The sequence below is a fragment of the Ixodes scapularis genome, unplaced genomic scaffold (genome assembly GCF_016920785.2).
Source record: "Ixodes scapularis isolate PalLabHiFi unplaced genomic scaffold, ASM1692078v2 PGA_scaffold0__279_contigs__length_252992795, whole genome shotgun sequence".
NCBI lineage: Eukaryota > Metazoa > Arthropoda > Arachnida > Ixodida > Ixodidae > Ixodes > Ixodes scapularis.
The window spans coordinates 58,513,227-58,519,851 of record NW_024609835.1 but is presented as its reverse complement, the minus strand read 5'-3'; positions in this window follow the sequence as shown (position 1 = coordinate 58,519,851).

Genomic DNA, 6,625 nt, shown 5'->3' with positions numbered 1-6,625 from the left:
TTTTAATTAATTGCCTTTGGCTAGAAGGATTCGGTACTTACATATTTCTGAGCCCTTATAATTTCAACTAAATGTAAATAATTTACAATACCATAATGTTTGTATGTGAATGTGGTCGTATTAGCGGGCATGTGAATTTTACTTTTATGTCAAAAGAGCTGTGCAACAATTTCAGTGCTCTGCTTAAATAATTTGGGATTTTGTGTCTTGACCTTTCTGAGGTAAAGAAAAAAAACGCTTTTGCCAGCATGTTCAGGTTTTTATTTTAAAGATGGACAAAGATTGAAGTTTTCAGCACCTCTCAACTCCTTCACCATCTTCCGAGTCACGTGCGCTGTGACGTGAATGGGGGACGCGCGGTGTTCCGGTGAAGCTCTCTATCAAGAGCCATCAGTGAGCAGCAAGAACTCACCCGCTCGCGACCACGTGCTTGCGCAGCGCGATCAACATGGCGAAAGGAGGAAAGTCTCGTCCGGGTTTGGCCATCCCAGTCCGGCTCTGCCAACGCCTACGCTCTGCCCCCTTTCCTCTCCGTCCTCTGGCGACTGTTTGCGGGCGCAGATAGGGCTGACGGGTTTGTTGACTTCAGATAGATGGCGCCACTAAAACTTTGCATAATAAAAGTTTTGCCCATGATACAAGGTTCTTGACGCATTTATATTTATGTTGGAACGAGAATCTTTAGAGAAAAATTACCTGTTATCGAGCAGGAACTTGCACAACTTCCTATCTTTTTACAGGTCCCCCATTGACGTCATGCCGCGTGGTTCTCATGGCCGCCGCTCGCGGCTGCAGGTCGGGAAATATTCTAACTTTTGCCTCGCGATTACGCGGCGGAGTTGCAACATTTCGGAGGAAGGAGATGTGTTTTCTGTCCTTCATGACAAGATAAACAATGTCAAAAGCAGCAGATGCAAATTCTTTCAACGTTAAAATCGTTGCACAGCTCCTTTAACACTTGTAAAATATTCCAGTATGAATAATTGTCACATTTTTATTTGCCTGTCTAACAAAAGTCCGGCAACCAATTTTTTTTCTTTAGTGTTCTGGCGTCTTCCAGGATATGAATTAATTTATTATTTCATTTTGTTATTATTTATTGAAAAATAAACACGGCAGTACTTCATAGCCACATACTGTCAAGTTCTATCATGAATTTATTAAAATTCATAAAGGAAAGTATAATACATTGGAGTAAGGAATGAACAAATACATTGCATTCTATACAACTTGTTTAGAGTTATAAGGCCCAAGTCGGGTTGGTCTCAGGAATAAGTAATTGTAAAGTAATTGCATTACTTTTTAAAAAGTAATTTGTAATGCTAAACTACTTTTCACGTAGTAGTAATTGTAATTGTAGTTAAACTACTTTTGAAGCAAAAATAATTGTAATTGTAATTAAATTACATTTTGGAAGTAATTTACCCATGTCTGACTTTCTGCTACGTCAGCCAGGGGATGAGCACGATGTTTTGTTGAGAATCGGATATGACTCCGAACAGTCTCATGTGTACGAAAGGCCAACTAGCCCACCAGATGATTTTAATACAAATGGCTATTATTGGAAGGCAGAGAGATGCGGCAATGGTGTCAATGGTGGATGTAGATTTAGGGACTCCGAGACATACTCTGAGTGATTGTGCTTGAAGAGGGAGCTTTTCAGGTTGGTAGGACTAAGACCATGCATGACAGGAACGCTGTAGCGAAGAACTCAAACAAATAAGGCGTTGTATAAACGAAGGAGGGCCGCTCTAGAAGCACCTCAAGTTGTGCCGCTAATAAAGCGTCCCAAGCTGATAAACGCAAAAAGTTTGATTCTGAGATACGACGAATGGGAGCTCCAGGTTAACCCTTTGTCGATATAAACTCCAAAAAATTTATGAGCTGGAACGTGTGGAATAGTAGCACTGTCCATTAATAAGGGATAACGATCTCCTTTCATTCTAGTGAATGCGATAGCAGCAGCTTTTGCAGGGCATAAATCGAGGCCTCGCATGGACAAAAACCTTGATATGTTGTGGAGAGCAGCTTGTAGGCGCAAATGTATTCGCTTAAGAGACACTGCTAACGTCCAAAGACACACGTCGTCGGCGTAAAACGATATATGTATAGAATCCGGGGATGAGTGCATGGAGACCAATGAGGGCGATATTAAATAGCACTGGACTCAGAACCCCTCCTTGAGGAACACCTTTATTGAGAGTATGGTGGCTAATATCTCCATCACTCGTGCGCAGAAAGATTGTCCGATTGTGAAGGTAGTCCGCAATCCAGTCATGAAGGCGACCTCCAATACCCATTGATCTTAGGCTTTGCAGAACTGCTAAGTGCTGAACATTATCAAAGGCTCCCCGAATTTCGACAAATACAGCCGTTGTGAGCTTGCCACGGAGCTTCTGATCATCGACATGAGCAAGTAGGTTGATGCCATTGAGGACGAGTTCGTCCTTGGTGATCCCGTCGTCGTCGCTGGATCTGTTCACCAGAGGGTCGAAGCTAAAACTGAGCTTCGACGCTAGAGCGTCGGCGTTAGAGCGCGCGACACGAGGGCGCTGCGTCAGTAGCGCGCTTGACACTAGAGCGCATGTCACGAGAGCGCATGACCAGTTGAGCGCGCGACACGAGAGTGCACGACCAGTTGAGTGCGCGACATTAGAGCGCACAACCAGTTGAGCGCGGGACACAAGAGCGCCGGCGTTAGAGCGCGCGACACGAGGGCGCTGCATCAGTAGCGCGCTTGACGCTAGAGCGCACGTCACGAGAGCGCATGACCAGTTGAGCGCGCGACACGAGAGCGCACGACTAGTTGAGCGCGCGACATTAGAGCGCACAACAAGTTGAGCGCGGGACATGAGAGCGCACAACCAGTTGAGCGCGCGACACTAGAGCGCCGGCGTTAGAGCGCGCGACACGAGGGCGCTACATCAGTAGCGCGCTTGACACTAGAGCGCACGTCACGAGAGCGCATGACCAGTTGAGCGCGCGACACGAGAGCGCACGACTAGTTGAGCGCGCGACATTAGAGCGCACAACCAGTTGAGCGCGCCACACTAAAGCGCCGGCGTTAGAGCGCGCGACACGAGAGCGCTGCGTCAGTAGCGCGCTTGACACTAGAGCGCACGTCACGAGAGCGCATGACCAGTTGAGCGCGCGACACGAGAGTGCACGACCAGTTGAGCGCGCGACATTAGAGCGCACAACCAGTTGAGCGCGGGACACAAGAGCGCCGGCGTTAGAGCGCGCGACACGAGGGCGCTGCATCAGTAGCGCGCTTGACACTAGAGCGCACGTCACGAGAGCGCATGACCAGTTGAGCGCGCGACACGAGAGCGCACGACTAGTTGAGCGCGCGACATTAGAGCGCACAACAAGTTGAGCGCGGGACACTAGAGCGCCGGCGTTAGAGCGCGCGACACGAGGGCGCTGCATCAGTAGCGCGCTTGACACTAGAGCGCACGTCACGAGAGCGCATGACCAGTTGAGCGCGCGACACGAGAGCGCACGACTAGTTGAGCGCGCGACATTAGAGCGCACAACCAGTTGACCGCGCCACACTAAAGCGCCTGCGTTAGAGCGCGCGACACGAGAGCGCTGCGTCAGTAGCGCGCTTGACACTAGAGCGCACGTCACGAGAGCGCATGACCAGTTGAGCGCGCGACACGAGAGTGCACGACCAGTTGAGCGCGCGACATTAGAGCGCACAACCAGCTGAGCGCGCGACACTAGAGCGCCGGCGTTAGAGCGCGCGGCAGAGGGCGCATGCGTTAGTAGCGCGCTTGACACTAGAGCGCACGTCACGAGAGCGCATGACCAGTTAAGCGCGTGACACGAGAGCGCACGACCAGTTGAGCGCGTGACATGAGAGCGCACAACCAGTTGAGCGCGCCACACTAGAGCGCCGGTGTTAGAGCGCGCGACGCGAGGGCGCTGCGTCAGTAGCGCGCTTGACACTAAAGCGCACGTCACGAGAGCGCATGACCAGTTGAGCGCGTGACACGAGAGCGCACGACCAGTTGAGCGCGCGACATGAGAGCGCACAACCAGTTGAGCGCGCGACACGAGAGCGCCGGTGTTAGAGCGCGCGACACGAGGGCGCTGCATCAGTAGCGCGCTTGACACTAGAGCGCACGTCACGAGAGCGCATGACCAGTTGAGCGCGCGACACGAGAGCGCACGACTAGTTGAGCGCGCGACATGAGAGCGCACAACCAGTTGAGCGCGCGACACTAGAGCGCCGGCGTTAGAGCGCGCGGCAGAGGGCGCATGCGTTAGTAGCGCGCTTGACACTAGAGCGCACGTCACGAGAGCGCATGACCAGTTGAGCGCGCGACACGAGAGTGCACGACCAGTTGAGCGCGCGACATTAGAGCGCACAACCAGCTGAGCGCGCGACACTAGAGCGCCGGCGTTAGAGCGCGCGGCAGAGGGCGCATGCGTTAGTAGCGCGCTTGACACTAGAGCGCACGTCACGAGAGCGCATGACCAGTTAAGCGCGTGACACGAGAGCGCACGACCAGTTGAGCGCGTGACATGAGAGCGCACAACCAGTTGAGCGCGCCACACTAGAGTGCCGGTGTTAGAGCGCGCGACGCGAGGGCGCTGCGTCAGTAGCGCGCTTGACACTAAAGCGCACGTCACGAGAGCGCATGACCAGTTGAGCGCGCGACACGAGAGCGCACGACCAGTTGAGCGCGCGACATGAGAGCGCACAACCAGTTGAGCGCGCGACACGAGAGCGCACCTCTTTTGAGCGAACACCACAAAATATTTGATGTACCCGCGGCTCCAGAGACAAACACAATTGTGCGACTCATCGGATCGGAGGATTGGTGATTTTTGATTGATTAAATATGCCTTCAATAAAAAATAAATAAAATAAAACGAATACGACTGTTTTTAACCATTTGTTTACTGACATCGGAGAGAAAAGGGGTCAGGGGTGTGGGCTGGAGCATATAGGTACCAGGGAAGTTTGCAGTTGTGTGGAGCAGCGAGTCTCAGATTTCTTCATAGTGCTGCCGGTGCGCCTCTCGGATATACTATAAATAGTTCACTTTTTGCTATATTTGGTCTATTCTTGACAGCAGCCTTGGGTAAGTTACTTTTAAAAAGTAATTCGTTACAGTTACAGTTACTTTCAGTAAAAAAGTAGCGAAGTTACCGTTACAGTTACCGCAACAAAAAACAACTCGTTACAGTTACAGTTACTTTTAAAAGTAACGACGTTACTTTTCAGTTACTTTTCTATAACAATAAAAATTTATGAAACACTAGAAAACGCCCCTCACCAAGTTTTATTGCATACAATTAAAAATCATCCTTTCTAGTTTATATTAAAACTTAGCAGCACCTGCTTTTTTGGAAATAGTGACTGAATGTTTCCCTCGTTTGATGGCGAGCACGTTCCTGCCCTTGCTGAAAAGGCCCCGCGCAACCAGAAAACAAGCAAACCCTCCGCAAACAGCAGTAAATATTGCCTCGACTGTTGCACCACGCTGGAGTAGTGACGCAAATCGAAATACGAAACCTGCGCAGTGCGAAGTAGTGGCGCTAATCAAAATACGAAACATTCGCAGTGCCCTCCGTGTGTATTGTTGTTCCACGGTTGATTCACCCGATTAAAAAGCGTTTGCACAGAAAAAAAGAACAACCGCAACAAAGATTGGGCTTTAAGACATAGTAAGATGCAAGTGTTCTGCCACAAAGTATAAACGCGTGCAAAACGTAACTAGAATTTTTTTTATCACATTTACACGTGGTTATATTCGGGTCATGACTCGCGAGGAAGAACGTGTTCACAAGTTTGCTCCAGGCCAACTTGACAGTAGCAATGTCAAAACAGGCAATTTGGAAAGTGCAAGGAATAGCTAGATTGTACTCGTTCAATAATATATTATTCACAAAAAAAACTGGAAAGTAACGACAAAAGTAACTTCGTTACTTTCATCGTTACCTTAGAGAAAAGTAATAGAACTACAGTTACAAGTTACATTTTTAAAAAAGTAGCTCGTTACAGCTACAAGTTACCAAAAAAGTAACAAAATTACAGTAACGCGTTACTAGTAACGCGTTACTACCTAAGACTGCTTGACACGCATTTAGGCTCCGACCTATTTTGTGGCTATTTAGACGTCCCTCGCATACGTTTAAATGGCTCACCGGTAAAAAAAGTATCAGTAAAAACTCATCGAAGGAAAGCTCAGCGCAATTTTATCGGATGCAGATCTTTCCAGTCTTTTGACGGATAAAACCTCCCATGTAAATCTGTGGTGTAAAAAACCAAAGAACTAATGAAGCTAAGTCAGCTGGAATGTTTTTTTTCTGCGAAAATGCACGCTACAATTTTTTTTTTTTTGCTGTTAGCTTATTGTAACACTATTTGGTTGGTCAAACGCAAAACTTTCGTCGACTCAATTCGCAATGTCATTGCTGAATTCCGCGGCATAAATCCCTGCCAAATTTACAAACAAAAAAAAAAAAAACACGGGATGCTTGAACAAGTGGTCGGTCCGGTCGGGCCACTCGCGCTGGACTGGTTGTGCACTCTCGTGACGGGCACTCTAAGGATACACGAGCTAACGTCGCAGCGCTCTTGAGTCGCGCGCGCTAACGTCGCCGCGCTCTC